We start from the raw sequence: 25,529 nt of genomic DNA, 5'->3' as shown, positions 1-25,529 counted from the left end.
AAAACAAAACAGAACAGCGAACGCAGATGGCGGCAGCTACAGCGGCCGCCATTTGCGTTCCCATAATTTTTTTCCATGATAGGTTACGTAAATATTTACGTAGCCTATTACGGCCAAAAAAAAAAAAAGGGAACGCAAGTGGCGGCCACCATAGCTGCTGCCATTTGCATTCCCTTAGTTTTGCCAAGGGATGGACGAAAGTCCCTTACCTGTCCTCGAAGCTTGCTTCGCGGTGGGGGGGAGGCACTTCGCTTCTCCCCCCGAAGTTCATGCGGGGGGGGAGGCGCCCCACCCCGCCTGGCCGAAATTCAGGCCAGGCAGGAGGCACCCCATCCATTGCCGGCGAAATTCAGGCCGGGTAGAAGCACCCCGTCTACCCGGCTGCGAAAAACAAAAACAAAAAACCCCACCCCCATGATAGGCTACGTAATGATTAATGTAGCCTATCACGGCTAGATTTCCAAAGTCAGCTATGATAGGCTACATAAATCGTCACGTAGCCTATCACAGGTGACTTTTGAAAAAAAAAAAAAAGCACAAACACAAATGGCAGCCCCCATAGGGAGCCGTCATTTGCGTTCCTTATTTGGTCCCTGTAGTCTACGTAAAGATTTACGTAGACTACGGCGAAAATAAGGGCAACGCAAATAGCGTAAATCTTTACGTAGACTACAGGGACCAAATAAGGAACGCAAATGGCAGCTCCCTATGGGGGCCGCCATTTGCGTACGCACTTTTTTTTTTTTTCAAAGTCACCCGTGATAGGCTACGTGACGATTAATGTAGCCTATCATGGCTGCCTTTGCAGATCTAGCCATGATAGGCTACGTTAATCGTTACGTAGCCTATCACGGGGCTTTTTTTTTTTTACTGCACTTGTAATGGCGGTGGCGGCAGCTGGTCGAAAGACCGGCTGCCGCCCCTGCCCCTGACGAAGACCCGACGAACTGCCGCTGGGACCCGCCGCCGGGAGGGACATTCGTGAAAGGTAAGTCCCATCCCGGGGCGGGCGGGGGGGCAGAGAATTTCACTGCCGATTTTGGGGGGCCGAATGCGTTGGCACTCGGCCCCCCAAACTTTCGGGAGAAATTCTCCCCCATCCTTAGTTTTGCCGTGATAGGCTACGTAAATACTTACGTAGCGGATCACAGCTTCCACAGGGACACAAATGGCGTCCCTGCATTAGCCGTGATAGGCTACGTAAGTATTTACATAGCCTATCATGGCTATATGGAAGAAGTGAATGGCGGCCGCAGATGCAGCCTCCATTTGCAATGCAGCGGGGACGACAGCAGGTAGGTGCTCCGTTCCAGGCCCATTTTGCGGGGCAGGGGTGGTGGGGGCTTCATTCCACCACAGAGTTCGGGGGGGGCGAATGCACTGGCATTTGGCCTCACCGAGATCTGTGGTGGAATTCGTGGAATTTGGGGAGCTGCGGTCCGTGAAACAGGCTGGATGTTGGCTAGAGTGCAAATGGCGCAAGACTCAAAGTGAAGATGGATGAGTATGCTCTAGAGTGCATAATCGTGCCTACTGCATGGCAGTGTGGGCAGCAAAGAAGGTTTATTTTGCTGTCTCCATTGCGTCTTCAAATAGCTGTCCAGGAGAGCTCTTCTGGGTGGTCCAGTGGTTAACATCTTCCCCAGTAAATTGGGCCCTGTCCCTGTCGAAGACCCCTGTGACCTTTTTGCATCACACTTAGGGATGTCAGAGAGTTCCGCCACGGACTGAAATGGGATTGAATTCCCATCAGTCCGTGCCATGGAATCCTCTGCGGAACAGCACCACGAGGTCCTGCAGAGCCAGCAGTCATGCGGCTTTTTTTGTCATCTGCACAGAGTCGTGAAATTTTCGTAAATAAAAACTCAAGGTAGTATATTCCGATAATAAATATGTAAGGGTTTTTTTAAAAAATGAATTGTGCTCACTGACTTGTTTGTGGGCGTTCTTTTTCAATTGAAATCCTCCATCTCCATTTACTTTCAGCCAAAACACTTCCTCCTCCTCGGGGCTTCCCAAAACAAGGCTACCCTAGGTGTGCCTGGGCGATGCCCTCTTTGTTTAAAGCAATGCTGTTTGAAAGAAAGAAAAAACCTTTTAAAATGACCATGCCGGTCCAGAGCCCTGCATGAGGTATTATGCTCCCTGCTAAGCTTTCTATCTCCACATCCAGTATTGTTGTTGATGTTGTGAGGCTAAAATGGAGAGGAGAACCAACTCTGGGCATGTCTACTCAGAAGTAAGTCTTACTGAGTTCAATGCGACTTACTCTTACACATGTCAGCACCCCACTTGCCCCCAGCTCAGCTTTGTATTTCCACATCCAGCTCATTAGGAAACCTCCTGTTAGTTATCTCACTGGGTGACATTGGGCTGGACTCTAACCACTACACCATACTTCTGTTATGAAACTCATGAAGAAAAAGAGACAGTATAATGGAAAGTTCTTTCTGAAGCAGTCACACTTCACTTGTACAAAGGCAGCATGAAGGGAAAGATCAACAAACTTCTCTTTGTTTGAATAAAAAGCACACTCTGCACATGCTCAGGGAATGGACAAAATGAGGAATAAACATACCAGGGAATATGAAGAATTATATTCTTCATATTCCCAAGGGTCTTCTGAGATAACTAACAGGAGGTCTGATAATGAACTGGATGTGGAAATACAAAGCTGAACAGAGAGGAGACCCAACTCTGTGCATGTCTACTCAGAAGTAACTCTTACTGAGTTCAATGCAACTTACTCCTACACATGTCAGCACCCCACTTGCCCCCAGCTAGGGGTGGACGAAAGTCACTTACCTGTCCTCAAAGCTTTTTGCGGTGGGGGGGAGGCGCTTCGCTGCTCCCCCCGCAAAGTTCAGGCCGGGGGGGGAGGCTTCCCGCCTCGCCTGGCCGAAATTCAGGCCAGGGAGGAGGCGCCTCACCTCGCCCGGCCGTGAACTCAAAAGTTTTTTTTTTTTTTAAAACATGCCCCGTGATAGGCTACGTGACGATTAACGTAGCCTATCACAGCTAGATCTGCAAAGTCAGCCGTGATAGGCTACGTTAATCGTCACGTAGCCTATCACGGGTGACTTAAAAAAAAAAAGCGCGTATGCAAATGGCGGCCCCCATAGGGAGCCGCCATTCGCGTTCCTTATTTGGTCGCTGTAGTCTACGGAAAGATTTACGTAGACTACGGCGAAAATAAGGGCAACACAAATAGCGTTGCCCTTATTTTCGCCGTAGTCTATGTAATCTTTATGTAGACTACAGCGACCAAATAAGGAACGGGAATGGCAGCTCCTTATAGGGGCCGCCATTATCTGTACGCGCTTTTTTTTTTTTTTTAAAGTCACCCGTGATAGGCTATGTGACAATTTACGTAGCCTATCACAGCTGACTTTGCAAATCTAGCCGTGATAGGCTACGTTAATCGTCACGTAGCCTATCACGGGGGCGTTTTTGTTTTTTTTTCTTTGATTGGAATGGTGGCGGTGGCAGCCGGTTGAAAGACCGGCTGCCGCTCCCGCTCCGGACGAACACCCGCCGAACCGCCAGCCGGACCCGCCGCCAGGAGGGACATTTGCCAAAGGTAAGTCCCATCCCAGGGGGGTGCGGGGGTGGGGGGGTGCGGAGAATTTCTCCCCGAAACTTGTTCGGGGGGGCCGAACACATTGGCGCTCAGCCCCCCGAAGTTTTGGGGAGAAATTGTCTGCCATCCCTACCCCCAGCTCAGCTTTGTATTTCCACATCCAGCTCATTAGCAAACCTCCTGTTAGTTATCTCAGAAGAATCAGGAGATTCCACACACACTCACACACGAAGGATATAGTTCTTCATATTCCCTGGTGTGTTTATTCCTCATTTTGTCCATTCCCTGAGCATGTGCATAGTGTGCTTTTTATTCAAACAAAGAGAAGGTTGCTGATCTTTCCCTTCGTGCTGCATTTGTACAAGTGTGACTGCTTCAGAAAGAACTTTCCATTATACTGTCTCTTTTTCTTCATGAGTTTCATATAACAGAAGTATGGTGTAGTGGTTAGAGTCCAGCCCAAAGTCACCCAGTGTGATAACTAACAGGTTTGCTAATGAGCTGGATGTGGAAATACAAAGCTGAGCTGGGGGCAAGTGGGGTGCTGACATGTGTAAGAGTAAGTTGCATTGAACTCAGTAAGACTTACTTCTGAGTAGACATGCACAGAGCTGGTTCTCCTCTCCATTTTAGCCTCACCATGTCACCAACAAGGCTGGATGAGGAAATAGAAAGCCTAGCAGGGGGAATAATACTCGTGCAGGGCTCCAGACCGGCATGGTCATTTTAAAAGGTTTTTACTTTCTTTCTTTCAAACAGCACTGCTTTAAACAAAGAGGGCATCGCTCAGGCACACCTAGGACAGCCTTGTTCTGGGAAGCCCCTAGGAGGAGGAAGTGATTTGGCTGAAAGTAATTAGTGCACTTCTCAGGGCAGGGGAAAAATACGTAAATATCTATGAAAAATAGCCTTTCTTACAGAAGTTATGCAGACTCACGGAGATGGCTGGGCACCGGAATTGTGGCTGTTGGTACAGATTTATCTTCGTAATTCTTGGAGCGGAAAAGAAAGAGGAGAATTCCGGTGGCTTGCGAACGACGGTATGGAGCACTGGCTGCAAACTGTGGAAGTCAAGCAGCACGGAAGGTACACAATTCGTACATTCCTAATCACACTTAGGGATGTCAGAGAATTTCACCACGGACTCCAGTGAGGCCGGATTCTAAAGAATCCGCCTCCCCAGAGTCTGTGGCAGAACGGCCTCCTTCCCCCCCACCACCCCACATAATCCCCCCCGGGACAGACCTACCTGGTGGTGGATGCAGCGGTAGTGGATGAAGCAGCGGCAGTGGTGGCAGCTCCGGCCACTGCCGGGCTGCTGCGGCTGTATATGGCAGCATGTTCCTGGTGGTTGCACATGGACCCATAGCCCGGTTGGAGTCCACCAGGAAAAGAGTCTTCAGTGTGGTGGCCCCCTTCCTGTGGAATTCCCTGCCCTTAGAGGTCAGGCAGGCACCAACATTGTGTTCCTTCCAGTGCCTCCTAAAGATGTTGTTATTTCAAGAGGCCTTCCTTGCATGACCAGTCATGGTTTGTTAAATTCCACTTCATTGGGGTTTGTCTTTTTTAAAAAAAGTTTAAACTCTTTTAATCTGCTGTTTTATTCTTTTACTGTGTTGTTCACCACTCCAAAATCTTCTGATGTAGAGCAGTATATAAATATTGTAAATAAATAAATGAAATGAAATAAAATAAATATATAGCTTGATGTGTAATCTTTGCCATTCCTGAGACTATCATGTTCCAACACTGTAACATGATTGGACATGACCAACACCTATGAATATATATATATATCTTGCTGATTACAGTTTCTCCAGCATTGTTAAGATTTCTTAGACACCTTTCTCAAAAGAGATTCAAGGCTACCCACAACAAAATTAAAACATATAAAATTTAAAACAGCTAAAACAATTATCCACTGAAATACAACCACCCCATAAAACATCAGTGAAAACCACAAACAATTCAACTACTAATAAGAGATGAGAACTGCCCCCAGACTGTCTCTTTACTTGCTCTTCTTTTTAACACTGCTGTACACCAAGTGTGATGCTGCATAATTGTCCTTCATCTCTCCCCTTCCACAACTAGGGATGTATGGAAGTCACTTACCTTTTTGAAGGGTGACATTCACGGTGGGAGGGAGGTGCTCCATCCCTCCCCCCGAAATTCTCTCCGGCCGGCTCCGCTCCATGGAGATACTGCGGAGCCGCCGGCCAGGGCCGCCCGCAGCCAGACATCCAGCCACTGGGCAGCCTGCAGGGATGCAAATGGCGGCTGCCATAGCCACCGCCATTTGCATCCCTGTGTTTTGCCGTGATAGGCTACGTAAATATTTACGTAGCCTATATGGCAAAACCCCCACAAAAAACAGCGAATGCAAATGGCGGCGGCTACGGCGGCGCCATTTGCGTTCACTTTTTTTTTTTTTGCCGTAATAGGCTACATAAATATTTACATAGCCTATCACATAAATAAATAAATATTTATGTAGCCTATCATGGCAAAAAACACACAAAAAACAGCGAATGCAAATGGCGGCGGCTACGGTGGCCACTGCAGCCACTGCCATTTGCATTCCCTTTTTTTTTGCTGTGATAGGCTACGTAAATACTTACGCAGCCTATCATGGCTTCTGCAGGGACGCAAATGGCATCCTATCATGGCTATAGTGATGAAGCGAGTGGCGGCCGCGGCCACCATTTGCAAGTCAGCGCGAACAGCAGCAGGTAGGTGTCCCGTTTCGTGCACCTTTCGCAGGGGGGGGGTGGGGGGGCTTTGTTCCACCATGGATTTCGGGGGCTCGAATGCACTGGCATTTGGCCTGACCAAGATGTGGCATCACACACTGTTTATATTCAACATTAGAAAGAAAAGAGAGTGAAGAGACATAAACTGATAGCTCCAGACCCATTTCTCTTATAATGTCAAGTTTGGCCTTGACCTGAAAAAACTGGTCAATTTGACTGCCAAAATTAGCCTGGAAGTAGGGTTGGCGGAGAATTTCTCCCCGAAACTTCGGGGGACCGAGCGCCAACTTGTTCGGCCCCCTGAAGAAGTTTCGGGGAGAAATTCTCCACCCCCCAGCCCCCCGCACCCCCCCCAGGACGGGACTTACCTTTCCCGAATGTCCCTCCCGGCGGCGGGTCCCAGCGGCGGTTCGTCGGGTCTTCGTCAGGGGCGGGGGTGGCAGCCGGTCTTTTGACCGGCTGCCACCGCCACCATTCCAATAAAAGTAAAAAAAAACAAAAACGCCCCCGTGATAGGCTACGTGACAATTAACGTAGCCTATCACGGCTAGACCTGCAAACTCAGCCGTGATAGGCGACGTAAATTGTCACGTAGCCTATCACGGGTGACTTAAAAAAAAAAAAAAGCGCGTACGGCTAATGGCGGCCCCCATAGGGAGCCGCCATTCACGTTCCTTATTTGGTCGCTGTAGTCTACGTAAAGATTTACGTAGACTACGGCGAAAATAAGGGCAACGCTATTTGCGCTGCCCTTATTTTCGCCGTAGTCTACATAAATCTTTACGTAGACTACAGCGACCAAATAAGGAACGCGAATGGCGGCTCCCTATGGGGGCCGCCATTTGCGTACGCGTTTTTTTTAAGTCACCCGTGATAGGCTACGTGACGATTAATGTAGCCTATCACGGCTGACTTTGCAGATCTAGCCGTGATAGGCTACGTTAATCGTCACATAGCCTATCACGGGGGCGTTTTTTTTTTAACTTTTTATTTTGCGGCCGGGCGAGGCGAGGCGCCTCCTCCCCGGCCTGAATTTCGGCCGGGCGAGGCGGGAAGCCTCCCCCCTGGCCTGAATTTCGGCCGGGCGAGGCAGGAAGCCTCCCCCTCCGGCCTGAACTTCGGGGGGAGAGCAGCGAAGCGCCTCCCCCCACCGCGAAAAGCTGCGAGACCAGGTAAGTGGCTTTCGTGCACTCCTACCTGGAAGTGACATGGGGCAACCGACTATGTGTTAACAGCATCACATGTAATTTGGCTCCCATCAGGCGAACTCTTGAAACTGATTGTTAGGTGTCAGTCAACAAACGTAGGCCAGTGATAGCTGGCATGTTCAGACATTAACTTCTACAGGCATACTGGTTCATCAGACCAAACACTAAAACTACCAAAGTACTGTGTTGCAGCGTTATTCATTATGAGTCTCAAGTTAAAATACCTGGCATAAATGCAACAGAACTCTGGCTTTGATTATGTCCTTGCAAAAGTCTGTCTGTGGTGGGGTGGGGGAGAATGTCTAGCACAGTAAATGATGAGGATATGATTTGTATTCTTTTGAAGATTGTAATTATGAACTTGATTCCCCTTTCTCCAAGAACTGCTACACACTGTAGCTTTAATTATTCTTCCTTAGACAAACTTCTTTATCCTGCCCCCAACTTCAACCTCAACCCCCTAGGGATGTCAGAGAATTCCACCACGAATCTCGGGGAGGCCGAATGCCAGCGCATTCGGCCCCCCAAAATCGGTGGCAAAACGGTCTGCCCCCCCGCCCCCCCTAGGACGGGACTTACCTTCGGTGAATCTTTTTGGTGGCGGTGGCGGCGGCTCCGGCAGCGGCTCCGGTGGTGGTTCGGGGACGGTTTGGTGGCAGTGCGGCGGCAGCGGCTGCGGCGGCCGGTCTTCTGATGGGCTGCTGCCGCCGCCATTTCCAAGTTTAAAAAAAAAACAAAAACAAAAAAACGTGATAGGCTACGTAAAGATTTACGTAGCCTATCACAGCTAAATTTTAAAAAACACCGTGATAGGCTACGTAAATGTTTACGTAGCCTATCACAGCTGAGTAAAAAAAGAAAAGAAAAAGAAAGTGTGTATGCAAATGGCGGCGCCCATGGGCGCCGCTATTTGCGTTCCTTATTTTGGCATGTCTTAGTCTACTTAAACATTTACGTAGACTACGGCAAAAATAAGGGGAACGCAAATAGCGTAGATGCTAAGCTATTTGCGTTCCCCTTATTTTCGCTATAGTCTACGTAAATGTTTATGTAGACTAAGACGTGCCAAAATAAGGAACGCAAATGGCAGTGCCCATGGGCGCCACCATTTGCGTACGCACTTTTTTTTTCTTTCTTTTTTTTATTCAGCCGTGATAGGCTACGTAAACATTTACGTAGCCTATCACGGCTGACTGCAGGGATGCAAACGGTTGCAGGCCCGGCCAGCCAGGATTCGGGGGTGGAGGGATGGAGCGCCTCCCCCCCCGGCCAGAATTTCGGGGGGAGGGACAGAGTGCCTTCCCCCCACCACGAATCAAATTTCGTTAAAGGTAAGTGACTTTCGTACATCCCTAGTTTGGATGAAATTTTGCACAGAGGCGGAAAATCTTTCCTGGATGATGTGCTTGCCATATGAAAATCTTTCTGGAGGTTTACTTTTCATACCTTCTCCTCTCACTATTCTTCTTATTCTGTTCCTTCATTGTATATGTTCTGTTGTTGTTGTTGCTGTTGTTCAGTCGTTCAGTCGTGTCCGACTCTTCGTGACTCCATGGACCATAGCATGCCAGCCCTTCCTGCGCTATCTGCTGCAGCATGCTTAAGTCCATATTCATTGCATCCGTGATGCTATCTAGCCATCTCATCCTCTGCCGTCCCCTTCTCCTTTTGCCTTCAGTCTTTCCCAGCATCAGGGTCTTTTCCAGAGAGTTTTCTCTTCGCATGAGTTGGCCAAAATATTGGAGCTTCAGCTTCAGTATCTGTCCTTCCAATGAGCACTCAGGGTTGTACTTCTAATAAATGGAGGATAGCTGTGATCTCACTACCAATTTCTAAAGCATCGATTGTATTAGCACCCATTTGTATGGGGCTTCCCCCACCAAGGTCATATGTATTTCACACATGAAAACTCATGAGCTGTATGGCCCAGAGCTAAGCCAGTCTGCATAGTGGAAAGTAAAAGCACAAAATGTGAGATCTCCACAAGCCATAGTGTGATGTTACATCAGGGGTAAACATGATAAGAATAAGGACATGAATTGAGAGGATGAATGGTAGAATTCAACAGGTGTAAAAGAAATCTAATAAATGAATCTGTTGTTATTGTTACTATTCAAACAGGTGCAACTGCAGTTTATTCACACACATTTAACAATATTAAATAACTTTTAGCAGTCGTGCTAGCTGGATTACATGAGTTTATCTCTGATAGTGTGGTAATGTATTTAATGAAAATGTGTGGCTTGTGGTGGTAGGTAGAAGTTTTGAAATGTAAGTCACTTATATTCACACCACATTTGTGACAGACCTTTGTTGCATTCCTCTACAGAATCAGCCTTGTTTTTGTTTGGCTGGGAGAACAATCCCCTGGTCTCTCCTGTTACCAAGTAGGACCCTCAAGCTTATTTCTTTTGGTAGCTTTGGAACACCTCTTCTGGAGTAAAGCACATTTTGCATAGCTACCCTCTACAACCTCCTGGGATCAAATCACAATGACATCCCCTCAGTACTGATATTCCAATACTGAGCACATTTGCCCCACTGTGTACATTTCATTGGTTTATGTTGCCTTTCAGTAGTGATGGTTGTCACATCGTGACGTTCTCTAGTTCCTACCCTTGGGCTGTCCCTTTGCCTGTTCCCTCTGATTCCCCCCCCACACACACACACACACTTTCTCATTTCTTTATTGGCTTGCTAATTATATTACGTGGTATTACTTCATTTCTCTTAGCCTCAGCCCTCCCTCCCATGCTTCTATTCTCATTTCAGTTCCTTGTCATTTGTCGGTATCACAGGCTTTCCTTTGAACTCTCTTTCTGGACCTAATAAATAAATCTGCAAATATTCACGATCTTGGCTTTTCAAAAGATGTCCATTTCCTTGATATTTCAAAAATGTATTTATTTTGTAGTGTGTGTGTGTGTGTGTGTGTGTGTGTGTTGAATTCACATTCTTCTCATCCTGATATAAATATTGGCTGGTTTGGTTTTTTTTTTTTTTTTTAAATACTCCTTGTTAAATACTTCCTCCCCCACACTCCAGAACTCCTACATCACAACACAAAGATGTTTGCACGACTGTAAAGTGCTAAACAAAATATATTTGTTCTTCACCCCAATAATAATTACCTTGATTGACAGATAAATTCCATATTCAAAGGGTCCAGTAACTCACTATAATGAGGAGGTAACATCTTTACAATTATTTCTTTATAACTGGCACCTGAATTTACCTTCTTCCAGTACCCTGCTGTATGAATACTGATATACAAAATCGAGTATCCAGCCCAAAGATTAGAGTGTATAGGACAGATGGCATGGCCAATCACAATTATGAGCATTGAAATGCCCATAATGGAAGAAAATCTTGTATGAAACTGCTTTGTTTAAAATTAACCTTGCATTTCACTGATGCAATCATACGGTTTGGCTTGATTCATAATACTTTAAGCCTGACAATAGGGATGGGAGAACCATGGATGTTTCAGCTCACTGAAATTCTCCTAACTTCACTTTGAATCTCAGTTAGGATTGCACACATTTTTATTTGTGATCTCTTTTCTCATTCATTTGAACAGGAGAAGTGTGCATTTTTTTTAATGGGAAAAGTGCACATTTCTGTGCACATTTTTCAAAAGTACACACTTCCCCCCATTAACTAAAGCATAAAAATGCATTCAAAAAGAAAAAGAACAAAGTTCACATTTTAAAATGTGATTTTTTTTTAATGACTTCTTTCTAACATGAACACTAGTTCGGGAATGTTTGAACAGTTTTTTTAGAAAAAAAATACTTCTGTTCACATTTAGGGTTGCAAACAGGGCACATCTGGATGATTTGTGAACTGAAACAAAATTCTTGTACATCCCTTTGACAATGTAATGTTTAAAGGACAGAGGTATGGCAACTAAAGTGGAAGAAGTGAAAAGAATGTCCCTGTTCTTTACTTGCATTGTTGATAACTTGTCAAATTGTGTTAACTCATTTGTCAGTAAGTGTGGCAATCTTATTTGTTCTTTAACACAGTCTTAGGAAAAGTAAGCTAAGCTCTTGACTAGAGATGAGTAAAATGTTCAATGAGGATATTTTTTTTAATCACCCAGTTTGTACCTCCTGAGCCTTTAAGTGAGTAGAAACAGAGTTGTATACTGAGTTCCACATTTTTGTAGGCTTTGCAATGCCATGCATCTCAGGCAAACAAGTGTACAAAAATGTGGATATTAGGGGAAAGCGCACACAAAACTGCATTATAGCAATGCAATGTGCTTGTAAAACATGTATATGTTTAAAAGATGCACACAGAATTAGGGAAAATGGGCAAAAAACCTCATGCAGGTTTCTGTGTAATTATTATAATTTTTTATATCACAAGCTTTTTCTTTCTTTTAAATCCAATGGCAAGCGAGGTGGAACAAGCTTGACCTTAAAAGTCTAACAATGTTGATGAGACCAATACTGTCAGATTTGTCTGTCCCTGCCCTTGACACTGCCTGTACTGAGAGCAAATCAAAGGTATATTGAGAGGTCCATAAAATGTGGCTGGGCTTAGTACCAAACCATTCTTACCAAACCATTCTTTCTAGTACCACTAGGACTGTGTAAAAAATGGCTCTGATAATGTGTAGAGTGTTTTTCCACTACCACTGAACAATTGCTGCAGAGCCCCATTTCACAGAGAATGAAGGATTAGAGTGTATAGGACAGATGGCAAGGCTCTCAAACAGGCTTTGGGTCCCTGCAATTCTCTTTTTATAAAGTAAACACTGCAAATCCCTTACAAGCATACTGTCCTCAGTCAGAGAACATAGTTTCATATATATATATATATATATATATATATCCTGACCTGGTTTTACCCACTGCTTTCCAACAGCTCTTGACACACAAAAAACAATTAGATATTTATTTTTAAATATGTTAAGTGGTTTATATCTGTTAAATAAATTTAAACATAAAGATAAAAATACCTTTTATTTTTCACTCAATGCTTGCTTCTCCCCTGCCATGGCTCTCAGGTTTCTTCAACAACCTTGGGTTGTATTCAATGCTAGTCCTACTTAGAGGAGGTGCATTGAAATGAATGGGACACGAGTTAAACTAACATCGGATACAACCCCCTGTTCTAGGCTTCATTTTTGCCTAGGAAGCAACTTGCAGGAATCCATTTTCAATACCCAGCTAAGGCCACTGAATAAAATACTACATCTTTTAAACAACAACACAAAAGCTCATCCCGGGGTGGGTGGGTGTCAATTTAAATTCCTACCAAAATTTCAGTTCTTTGGAAACACAAGACTTTAAAGGGGGGGCTGGAGGAAAAAGTAGGTTGGTTAAGAAGGCCAAAGTTGGTTCCTGGTAAGAACCTGTTTTGTATTCTACTTATCTGCAGCTGCAAAAGAAGAAGGTTGTGGGGGGATCAAAAAATCAAAATTGCATTTGAATATGGATGCCAGGGTTTCATGGTGAGCAGGGTTGCATGGAGATGCCACTGAATCTTAATTAGTTGGCTCATTGGTTGAAACCCATCTGTTAGTAATTTTTACCTTTGTAGCAAGACTGGATGGATACACTACAAATTCACTATTAAGTTCAGAATTGATTGTGAGCTTTAGAGCATGTGCAGTAAAGAAGTACACAGATCCCCCCCATAAAGTGCCAGTCATCCTACTACCTAGACCCTCCCCCAAAACTTACTTGAAGCAGTCTCCTTAGCTGCTTCCCTCATTGTTGCTACCACAGGCACTCTGTTTCTGCAACGAGGAAGACTCTGCAGGGTCCATCTTCATACCAGTGATTGGCAACTGTTGAGTAAACATCACATGACATTGGGGCAACTGATAGATATGTCCATCCAGGTCCTGGGTTTGACTGCTTAGCTCTTAAAAGTCTGGGTTTGAATCCCTGTGTATTCTATTCAGCCATGTTATTGCTGAATTAGGGTTGCCACCTATTTTTTTCTGAAAGGATCCTCATCATTAATGGCTACATGGCAGGCAGTATGTCATGGTCCTCTCCATGCTGGAAATAACTGTAACAGTTATCCAATAGATAACAGTTATCCAATAGATACAGTTATTTCCAGCATGGAGAGGACCATGACATACTGCCTGCCATGTAGCCATTAGTGATGAGGATCCTTTCAGAAAAAAATAGGTGGCAACCCTAATTCAGCAATAACATGGCTGAATAGAATACACAGGGATTCAAACCCAGACTTTTAAGAGCTAAGCAGTCAAACCCAGGACCTGGATGGACATACCTGTCAGTTTCATTTTCTCCCATATTTGATTTTTTTTTTTAAATTTCAAGTTCTTTTTGTCCTGAATTAGTGAACTTTGGCATATTCTTATCAAAACCAAACTGAAACAAAATTCTCATCCATCCCTAATTAGAAGTGCTGTGACTGATTTCGTGTTCGTACAGTCAGGTGCCCAACCCCTTCCTTCCTTCCTTCCTTCCTTCCTTTCTTTTATTTTGGTATGGTTTTTTGTTTGCTTCACTGGTTATTGATATCCAAAATTTCCTTAGATTTGGTGTTCCTCTTGGCAAGGAATAGGATAGGTGTGTTTCAGGGAGGGAATTCGCTTAACAGGGGAGATTTGAGAGTAGACTGTTGGTGATGGACGAATTTGTGGATATTGTGGCATGTTTTAAAATGTTAATGTTTATGTTTGCTATAAATTTCTGTGTGTGTTTTATATACCAAATAATAATAATAATAATAATAATAATAATAATAATAATAATAATACTTATGTGCAAGAAAATATACTAATAATTGAATTGATTTCCCTGGGCCTTCCTTCCAAGTAACCATGCTTAGGGTTGCAGTTATTTCTCTGCTTGCAGTAGAACTTAGGTTGACTATAGGGGGTCATGGCCATTTGATGTCTTTTATTCAGTTTGGCCTCATTTTGAGGAATCTTTTAAGTGAGCTGCATATGCTATTACACCTGCATTCCATCTTTTAGAATTCAGGAAGGCTGTTTTTCCCCCCACTCTCTCCTTCCAGTGAAAATCTGCCCATATATCATGCTTTGGCTGAAGGTTAGCAACATAAATCTTTCAAATAAAGAACAAAGGTCTACCAACCTTCTCTTAGTTTTCTGTGAGAACACAGCTATTTTCAAAACAGCAATTACCCAACATCATAAAAATACATCTTCCAATTCCCTTCTCAAATGAGAGACAGGAATGCCTTTAGTCCTGTAAAAATGGATACAGATCTTCGTGTGTGTGTGTGTGTATACACACACACACCCACACACATATATATATTAGCAAGATGGATTTCATTAACATTGTCAAAGTATTCTTTGTGTCATGGCTTTTTTATCAATAGCTTTTCATTTTGCATTCACTCTTCCTGTAGAGATTATGGGAAATTGAACACTACGGATTTGACATTTTCTGCAAAGAAAAGCTGCTGCCATTTTTATCGAAGGCTTAATTGCTATGAGTTTGGATAACCTTATAAAGATCAAAGGGAGTATGAGAATAATAATACACAGCAATTATACACCATGTTTAACCTCTGAAGCGCTTTACAAACATTAACATTTAACAGATCACTAAAATGAGCAGAGAAGTTAAACCAAAGTACCAAAGAGAATGGTGGCTGTCAGTTATAATGCGGAGCTCAGTTTCTTTTAGTCTTTTGCTTAGAATACATTTGTGACAGGATGGTCACATGGCCTACAATATACTAGACATTGTGTTAAGTGGGTCTTTCTTTTGATTCCTCACAGTGAATCAGAATGTGGTGATAACGCTAAGGGTTAGTCTGTAAGGAACTTGAGTATGTGGCATCTTTGTAAAAACCAACAATTTTTGTCTTTGTATTTCATATAATAGTGGAGCTATGTTTAGGGATAATAGAGGAAGACATTCAAATCATTTTGAAAACCTATTCCTATTTTTGTGAGTTGAACATAGGGAGATGTTCTACACTTATACTGAATCAGATCATTGGTCCATCTAGCTCAGACCAAAACTACATGTCTCTTTGAAGACTTAGCTAACAGCAGTACCCATGGGCAGTATCCAGTGGTGTTATTCCGCAAACTCAAATAGTGCTTGTGGAGTTCAGCAAAATCTTTTCATTGCACAAGTGGTTTGCACAAGAATAATGTGCAACTTGTTGCACAACCACACTTGTGCAAATTTAACTTTAGACGGATTCTCCTCTTGAGCAGAATTCAGAATCTTGTTTCTGCTAGCAGAATGACACAGTTGGATACTGCCCTTTATTCCTCCCCCACCCCCCTGTAAAATAAGCACAGGAGAGCTGATCTGGATTTGGACCCTAGCAGGAGGTAAAGCCCTTCTACCCCCAAACACTAGAGTTCCAATCTGGATCAGACACCCTGCACAGAGTCAAAAAGGAAGGTATAGCCAGTAGATATGTCTTGACAGTAAAGTGTAGCTTGGCCCTTAGTACTATCTGCATTGATCAGCAAGGGTCTGACTCTGTCTGTGTCCTCTGATGCTCTGAGGTAGATCCAAGGCTTCAGGAGCAGCCCAATTCAGTTCAAACTGCTTTGGGGAAGCCCTGTTTCATTTTGGACAAAGCCAGAATTGCTCTGAAGCAGCCCACATCAATTCTGGATTTAGGCTTTGTCTCAAGTGGATGCACACCTCTAGCAAAAAGGAAAGTTGATGTAACAGTATGATGATCAATTGCATCAAGACTCTTTTTGCATAAGAGTTCTAACCATCTGCAGCAACACCTGCGTGCAACAGCAAACTACCACAGAAAAAGCACTTTGAAGAAATCGTGTTATTTCTTGTCAAGATTGTTTTCTTGCAGTATTTTATCAATGTGCACATTGGTGACATAGCTGGAAGAGAAAAATGCAACTGAGGAACTGAAAGTTGCAGTGAAGGGTGAATGCTCCAGTCCTGGAATGGGTTTTAGGAAGACACCTAAGCCCTATTCTGCTGTTCAGATTCCTCACATGATTAAAATTGCATGAAGAAAAGTCAAGATCATCCACTTGGTACTTCATCTGCCATTGTGGAGGACATGGGGTGGTTGAAGCCAAGTTGGCTCAGTCCCCTCTGGGAGGAGTGAAGTGGACTAAGATGGTTTTACTTTGCTCACTCTGCATCCTTCCCAGTGGGAGACGGGTGCAGGGCAGACAAAGCACTAGTGGCTGAGATGTTGAGTGGATTGTCCACTACATTGGCTTCACTGCACACAGAGCTTCCCTGAATGGGAAAGCCTGCATGCAGTGAAGCCTGATCTCTGGCTAAAGTGCTGGGTGGAGGATCCACACAGCCCATCAGCTGAGGAGGAAATGACATGAGGTGGGTGTAGCCACACCCCCTGTCATCACAGCCATAGCTAGACCCACCTCCTATCATACAGCCTATGGAGGGCTGGGTGGAGGGTTATCTGCACCCCTTCAATCTAAATCTTTTGATTTAGAGAAACAAAAGCAAAATATGCTATTTTGGGAGACACACTATCTGCCTTTCTGAAGCCAGATGGTCAATGAAGCCTCATGCAGGGTCCAGCTTTGGTTCTGGTCCCTTTGGAGGGAAGCCTACTTTGCCTTGGGATGCACCAGAAATAGTCCAAAGGGGGCTGATTCAGCTTGAGCTTTGCCTGAATCCGATGCACATCCCTAGAGCAAGCACATCACATGGATGAGCCCATGCATGCAAGATAAACAGAGGAAGCCATCAAACATTGAAAGATATTCCGGTTCAGAATGCCAGTCCTCTCTTAACTCAGCTCTGCCACTGGAAGGCATATGTAACTGTTGGCCCCCACTGGGAGCTAGGGAGTGTCTCCTTCCTAATGGAATAAATTCCTATTTGGAAGCTTGCATGAGGTATTGAACTGTAAGCGGTGACATTTGTATCCATAGAAAAGCTGTCACTCGTCCCACGGTTTGAAATTACACCTGCCTGGGAATGGAGCCAGAGATGCCAGATGCACAGAACTGCTGAGAAAGCCCAGAGCTTAAACATGATTGACTGGGCTGCCTCCTGCTGATTTTGAGAAACCTAGACAATTATCAGGGAACAGTGTGATGTTCAGGTGTGCACTGTTCTTCACAGCGAATGTGATGGGGCCCCTGGTCAGCTAGGCCATAAATGGGAAGCTAAACCTTCTAAAGCATCAAGGCAGTTAGCCAGTCAAATTAAACAGTGAGAGCTGTTACTAAAAAGTATAGAGGGAAAAAATAATGATCAGAACAACTGTACATTCAAAATCAAATCAAACAAATAAATGAGAAATGAAGAGAGCAGAGAAAAGACAAAATGGAATTATAAAAAAAATGGGGCTCAGGCTTCAGCTTGAGCTACCGGTTCTTCAGATGTCTTGCATTATGGCTTCATGTTTCTGAACAGAAGTTTTGATCCTGGACCCTCCACTGTTATTGTCCATACAACACTGTTATTGTTCACATGACTGTTCTGTCTTGATCCAGTTTATGTGAAGGCCTAGGTCTCCACGGAAAGCAGGGGTCTGGTTGACAGCCTGTTGACACTTACCTGGCTGCAAGGGGCGCGCTGTCTAGCAAATAGTCTTTGCGCACCTAGTGTGGCCTTTGTCACAGTTTGCATGGGAATGAACATTGGCTGATGTGATGAAACAAACATGTGTATAACTTAATCACTGTGATGAGAAGGCAGCCATGGGCATGAGGATGAACAGAGGGTCTGAGGAAGCAGAACAAGACATTACTAAGGGGAAATTTTGATTTTAATTGAGCATTATCAGGAATAAATTGCACTCTTCTTCTACCAATCTGGACAGCAATCTTGGGTTAGGAATTCTTGCTTAAACTTAGCCAATGGGACTTTATTGGGGGTAGGGAGTCCTCAGGGGAAGGGCAGAGTAGACTCAGTCATTAACCTATGCTGTGTTAGTATCGGGGATACTAACACATGGAGATCTGAGCAGGTTCTCCTTCTGAGCCACTTTTAGTGTGCAAGAGGAGGTGGACTCTTGAAACTGCCAAAAAGTAAAAGGGAAAAAAGAAGATGACAAGAGGCGAACTCTGAAATATGGTTGGATCAGGAGAATGAACACATATTCAGAAATTAAAACAACTTACTTTTATATCCTGCTGCCAAATGTTCCAAGGAGACCAGGGCACTGCACATTGTTCTCTCCCTCACCCCACCACCACCACTTTTATTTTCACAACAACCAAGTGAGGTAAGTTAGGCTGAGAGATGGTGACTGGCCCAGGGAGACCCAGTGAGCTTCATGGCTGAGGGAGCGGGGATTTGGACCAGGGTCTCAAGAGTCCTAGTCTTACACTCTAACCATGACACCACACTGTCTCACATTCTTATTACAATTATTAGTTTGACACTACTGAAATTATGTTTAAAACAGCAAGATTATATAAGTAAATGTTATTGCATTGCTGCAGCTGTGGTTGTTCTATCAACTTCTGAACCTTTAAACTTTGTCCGTATTTCTTGGGGAAGCTCAGCTTTGGCATGGCAGTAAAAACATGATATACTGTTGTGAGAATGTATTTATCCATGTTGCTTCTTCTATTCTATTACAGGGCTGGGCAGGGTAGGGCAGGTTTGTTTTGAGTTGAGAAGAGCAGTGTGTGTGTGTGTGTGTGTGATTTTTGTTTCAACATAACCAGATTGTCTACAGTGGTTGGGCTTTACAATGCAAGTTGACTCAAAAGCCTCCCCCTGATCTCTTCTTCTTCTTGGAATATTTTTTCATCAATCATTATGTAACAGCATCTCCAATGCTTCCCTTTTCTCGCTGGTACCCTTATCACTCTGAAGAATGATGATCACCACCAGTATATGAGCTCCACACATTTATATACATAGATGATTTATCCTTAACATCTAATATAGAATAAAGAAGCTTCTTGGAAGTTAATCATTGCTACTGCTATGCATTAGAAAGCAGCTCTGATGATGAAACAGGGTGGTGGTGGTGACAGAAGCTATGTTTATCGAACCACTGTTTGTGAAAGATTAGCAAAATGCTTTCCCCCCTTTTTTTTGATGTTAGTGGAAGTGTAATCACACGTACCCTCCTCTTTTTTACATGAATAATGTACCTGCTATTCTCAGAGCATAGTTTTTTTCCTCATAAAGAGCTGTTCAGGTTTTCTCTGCATATCTGTCAGTATAAAACCCCTGTTATTGTGCAGAAGTGAGAAAGATAATACCCAATTTCCAGAACTTTCAGGAAGAGCTTTATCTTGCCTTTACCAAAGAGATTAAGACGCATCCCATGGAGGCCTTTATATATACTTATTCTAACTACTTTTTAAAAAGAAATAATCTGAGACATATATAATATGGTGGGATGCATGGGACAGAAAAAAGGGGAATTAAATCTAAGTTCTTTCAAGAATAATAATATCCCCATTTCTTGCATGCTGAGTAGGGGGTGGTCAGTTTAAACATTATCTTGGGGTATTTCCTTTTTTCTCACTCTCTTTTCCGCATATTTACAGAATAGTTGCGCATATGCAGTTTAAGAAATTGGTGATAGCAAAGCTTGGCTTGTGGTAACATAATATGGAGATAACGTAAGAATTTTTGTATGCAGGTTTTTCATTGGAGAACTCCATCCCAAAATTCAGAGAAGTGTGAATTTTGAAGAATAACTGAGGTTTGCTTTGCATAGTGGTTTGAAAGTGTGAACCTAGGTACATTTACAATACCCCCCCCCCCCGATCCCTAGTATTTGGCTGAACATGCTTACAAAGCTCATGTGATTAGGAACTCTGTTAAGGCTGGGTTCCTGATCATTGTAATTGCATTCTACTGAATACACTTGCACAACTCTTTTCATATTTTTGCACTCAGTGCACAAAGATCTCTAGGACAGTCAGAAGTGTGGGGATGTTTTGGACAGAACCTGTTCACACATTCATCACAGCAAACAGTGAAGGCTGGTGGATCCAATTTCTGTGGAGTGTTGAATCCATTCTGGGTTTTAGTAGAACCAGCCAGAAATCTAAAGGAGCTATCCCAGGTGCTGAACCTATTTTATGGAGAGGGTTCAGCACCTTGAATAGCTTCATTTGAGTTCTGGCTGGTTTTGACTAAAGCCCAGAATGAATTCACAGTCCCACCGAAATAGGAGCCACCAGCCTCCACTGCCGAACACCTGTGGACCTGCTGTGCTGTGTCAAGAGTCAAGGGAGCAAGCGACCCTTACTCTGCTGGGAATGACATCAAAGCTGAAGCCTACAGTGTTATTTCAGAGCTATTCCAAATCAATGTTTTTCAGAGTGCAACCTAGGGACTCCGTGCTCTGTTGACTTGACTGATAACAGAAGCTGGTATGGAGAAGGGCAGGAAAGTTAATGTGCCTCGTGCTCACTTTTGACTTGGTGACAAATGATGGCTTTTGCAATGTGTGACTGTCAAATCTATGTAGCAAAGGGGAGGGACGAACATTTTAGGCAGGTGAGATTCGTCTCTGTGTGGGCATGTACATAAGAGTGCTTTTGAGGAAATAATGAACTCTAAGTGACTTAGAGAGCTGAGGCACTCCCTTTCCAAATGTTAACAGTGTACAGGTGGCTTAGATTATGAATAATGGGCATCAGTATTGCTTTAGCAAAAATTTCATGGCATTTGCCATTTAACTCAAAGCAAAAATATACTTTAGCATTTGCAAATTTGCATGTCCATTTCTCAAGGAACAACTAGACCAAAGTGATTGATTGCTATTTATATTTTCATCTCAAGGCAGTATATTTCCCCATTTAATCCACACCACAAATTTGTGGGGTAGCTTAGGCTGAGAGACTAGAGACAGTGCTTTTTCCATGGTAACCTAGAATGAAGGTCATTTTACCAGTGCCAATACTTGAACCACACCAACCTGGTGACCTCCAGATGTTTTGGACTACAACTCCCAGCATTCCTGCCCATTGGCTATGCTGGTTGAGGCTGATGGGAACTGAAGTCCTAAACATTTGCAGGGCACCATTGGGGAACACTGCACCACACTATGCTGGTTTAAGTTAAACATGTGCTTAACTTCCCTTTTGAAATCAGTGGGGTTCCCAGGCATCATAGCATTCTTTCTGGAAAATGCAGTAAAACTATTATGCGGAGAATTAAATTTTAAAATAAAACAAAACCAATTCAGGGAAATTCCTGGGGTAATCAATGCACATTAAACATTTGCTAAGGCTGCTGTCTTCATATAATTAACTGCCACATAGTCCCTCTAAGGTCCCTTTGAATTCCTGAAGATTTGCTCATTTTATGTTTCTGTATTGCCAGCATAATATCTTAGGGCACAATCTTATGCACGTTTAGAGAGAGAGAAGGTCCTACAACTCCCAGCATTCCCCAGCCAGCCATACTGTAAGACTTTTTTTTTCTGTTTAAACATGCATAGGATTGCAGCTTCAGTTTGTGACACTCAAACCTATATTATTGGCCATGTAGCAAACATTATTGCTGGTCGGTGAATTTCACTTATAAGACTAAAGCAAGATTCTTAATCCATGTTGATCATTACACCCTTTTCAAATTATTATTATGATTATTATTAATAGTTTCATTTCTATACTGCCCCATAGCCAGAGCTCTCTGGGCAGTTTACAACAATTCATAAAAAATACATCAACTTTAAAAAACAACAACAACATGATAAAAACAGTCTAAAAAATTTTAGCACACAAAGATTAAACAATATGAACACCTAAAAACAATTTACAATATAAACAATACTTTCCCTAATAGATCTGTTCAAAACAGCAGACATAGATGGCCCATCATGTGCCATTAAATGCCTGGGAGCAGAGAGCAGTCTTTACCTTGTGCAAAAAAGATGACAGTGTCAGCACCTGGTGGGCCTCAGTGGAAGGTTATTCCATAGTGGAGGGGGCACCACTAAAAAGGCCCTCTCCCTTGTTGCCACCTTCTGAGCCTCCCTTGGAGGTGGCACTCAGAGGAAGGTCCCAGATGTTGATCACAGTGTCCAGGTATGTTCAGGTCAGGAGAGGCGTTCCATCAGGTACTGCGGTCCTGAGCCATGTAAGGCTTGATAGGTTAAATCCAGCACCTTGCACTGGGCTTGGAAACATACCGGCAACCAATGCAAGTGGGCCAGAATTGGTCTTATATGCTCAGACCTTCTGGCTCAGATTATTAATCTGGCTTCCGCATTTTGCACAAGCTGCACTTTCCAAACAGTCTGCAAGGGCAGCCCCACATAAAGTGCATTGCAGTAATCTACCTTGGAGATTAACAGAGCATAGATTATTGAAACCAGGTTATCCCTGTCCAGATAGGGGCATAGCTGGGCCACAAACTGAACCAGGTAAAAGGCACTCCATGCCACTGAGGCCACCTGAACCTCAGGTGACCAAGATTGTTCCAGGAGAACAGAACACCAAAGCTATGAACCTGCTCCTTCAAGGGGAGGGCAACCCCATCCAGAACAGGTTGAATACCCTCCATCTGGTAAGAAAAACCACCCATTAACACCATCTCAGTTTTGTCTGGATTGAGCTTCAGTTTATTAGCCCTCATACAGTCCATTGTCACAGCCAAGAACAGATTTAGCACATCCACAGCCTCACCTGGTGAGGATGAAAAGCAGAAATAGAGCTGTATGTCATCAGCATACTGATGACAATGCACTCCAAAACTCTGGATGACCTCACTCAACAGTTTCATGGATATGTTAAATAGCATGGGGGCAAAACCATCCCCTGACAAACCCCATGTTGGAGATTCCACGGGGCTAAGCAATATTCCCCAAGCACCACCTTCTGGAGCTGGCCATCCAAGTAGGAACAGAACCATTGCAATGCAGTTCCCCCAACTCCCAACTCAGACCATCATCCCAGAAGGATACCATGGTCGATGGTATCGAAAGCTGCTGAGAGATCAAGGAGTATCAACAGGGTCACATTCCCCTATATATCCCAATGTAAATCATCATACAGGGTGACCAAGGCTGTTTCCATGCCCAAACCCAGCCTGAACCCCAACTAAAATGGATCCAAATAATCAGTCTCATCCAAGAGTGCTTGTAGCTCATTGGCCCACCACCCACTCAAGGACCTTGCCCAGAAAAGGAAGATTTGCCACCAGCCTAAAGTTGTTTAGATCTTCCGGGTCCAGAGAGGATTTCTTCAGGAGCAGTCCCACCACTGCCTCTTTCAGGCAGGTCAGGACCACTCACTCTCACAAGGAGGCATTAATTACCTCTCTGGTCCAGCTAGCTGTTTCCTTCCTACTGGCTTTTATAAGCCAAGAGGGGCAAGGAGCCAATATGGAAGTGGTCGCATGAATCTGTCCAAGCACCTTATCCATGTCTTCAAGCTGTACCAACTGAGACTCATCCAAGAAAAATGGACCAGGCTGTTCTCTGGACACCTCATCTAATTCACCTGCTAAAACACTGGAGTTTAAGCCCTGGTGGATCCAGATTTTATCCTGGAAGTGCCTAGCCAGTGTGCTATAGGGGACCTCAGATGGGTCCACAGCATCCTTAGGGCCAGCATATAATAGAGCCCGGATTACTCTAAAAAGCTCTGCTTGGTGGCATATGGAGGCTTGAATAGAGGCAGTGAAATGGTTTTTCCTTGCTGCTCTCATTGCCTTTGAATATACCCAACTGTAGGCACACACCAAGACTTTGTACATAATTTTGCTAACTGGATTAATTAAAAATCCACCTAGCCTTATCTTCATTCTGTTAGGCAGATGTCGTAGTCTGTCTCACAACATTTGGCATATTTTTTTTTCAATGAAGGTAATTATTGCAGATAATGACCTGCTGTTTTTAAGTAATGTTAAAATTGGAAGTGGTCAGAAATGGAAAATCATGTGTTTGTTGTTCTCTCTTACACTGGATCTATCCAATGGTCCAACTAGCCCAATAGTATTTGTTCTGACTGGTGAGGGTTTTTCTGTCCAGGATCACAGAAAAATGCCTTACCAGCTTTGTTGCTCAAAAAGCCTTTTTTAGATGGAAATGGCAGAGATTGACCTGGGGACCTTTTGTATGCAAGTGAACTGTTTTTCATCCCCATCATTTCCTTTCCAAGCTGATGTTCTGAGGTGGTTGGAGCAGGCTGAGGAGGGGAAGGATCTGCATACAAGATCTTTGAAGCAGGGAGCTCTCAAAGGCATTACTGGTTTTCTTCTTTTCTTGCTTCCAAATAGCACCACTATGGGTTAGTCATAATCATTTGTGGAAAGCAGTGAGTGAATGAGGCAAAGACCTATCCGAAGAAATGAGATCTCATTAACAATCTTCAGAAAATTTATCACTCCTGTATAAATGGCTCTGTGTATTAAAAGGTTCTTTGCCTATAGACAGAAGATAAAATCATCACTAAGAGTACAATCTTATTATTTATTTATTACATTTATATCCTGCCTTTTTTCCGCCTAAGGAACCCAAGGCGACGTATACAATCCTCCTCCTCTCCATTTTATCCTCACAACAACCCTGTGAGGTAGGTTGGGCTGAGAGTCTGCGATTGCCCAAAGTCACTCAATGAGCTTCCATGGCTGAATGGGGACTAGAACCTGGATCTCCCGACTCCCAGTCCAACACTCTAGCCGCTACACCATGCTGGCACACATACGGCTGGCTGGAGAATGCTGGGAAGTGTAGGACTTTTTTTCTGTCTAAACATGCATAGGGTTGCACCCTAAACAACCAAGAATAGGGATGATTGTAGTCTAGGCCTAAAGTATTTACCAAATACTTACTCACTCCACATCCATCAGAGACTCTGTAGGAGCAAATAACTGAATTAGCTAAGAGCCAAACATGTTGCCATACAAGTTTATTCACCAGTTATAATTGTGTTAGACTAGGGTTACTAAATATATGCATGGCCTGTTTTACAACTACAGCAGCTGTGATTACTACTAGCAGCAAAGGGGTTCTATTATTGTATTATAGTTCATGGCCTAGTTCCACATACTGAAAGGAACAGTGATCTCCTCTTTTTCAAACACTAGTTGCCCCCATCCTGCTCCATTACAC

Source organism: Heloderma suspectum, chromosome 4, assembly GCF_057233095.1.
Source record: "Heloderma suspectum isolate Gila_16-S chromosome 4, 16-S_ref, whole genome shotgun sequence".
NCBI classification, from domain to species: domain Eukaryota; kingdom Metazoa; phylum Chordata; class Lepidosauria; order Squamata; family Helodermatidae; genus Heloderma; species Heloderma suspectum.
Note: the sequence above shows the minus strand (reverse complement) of the source record.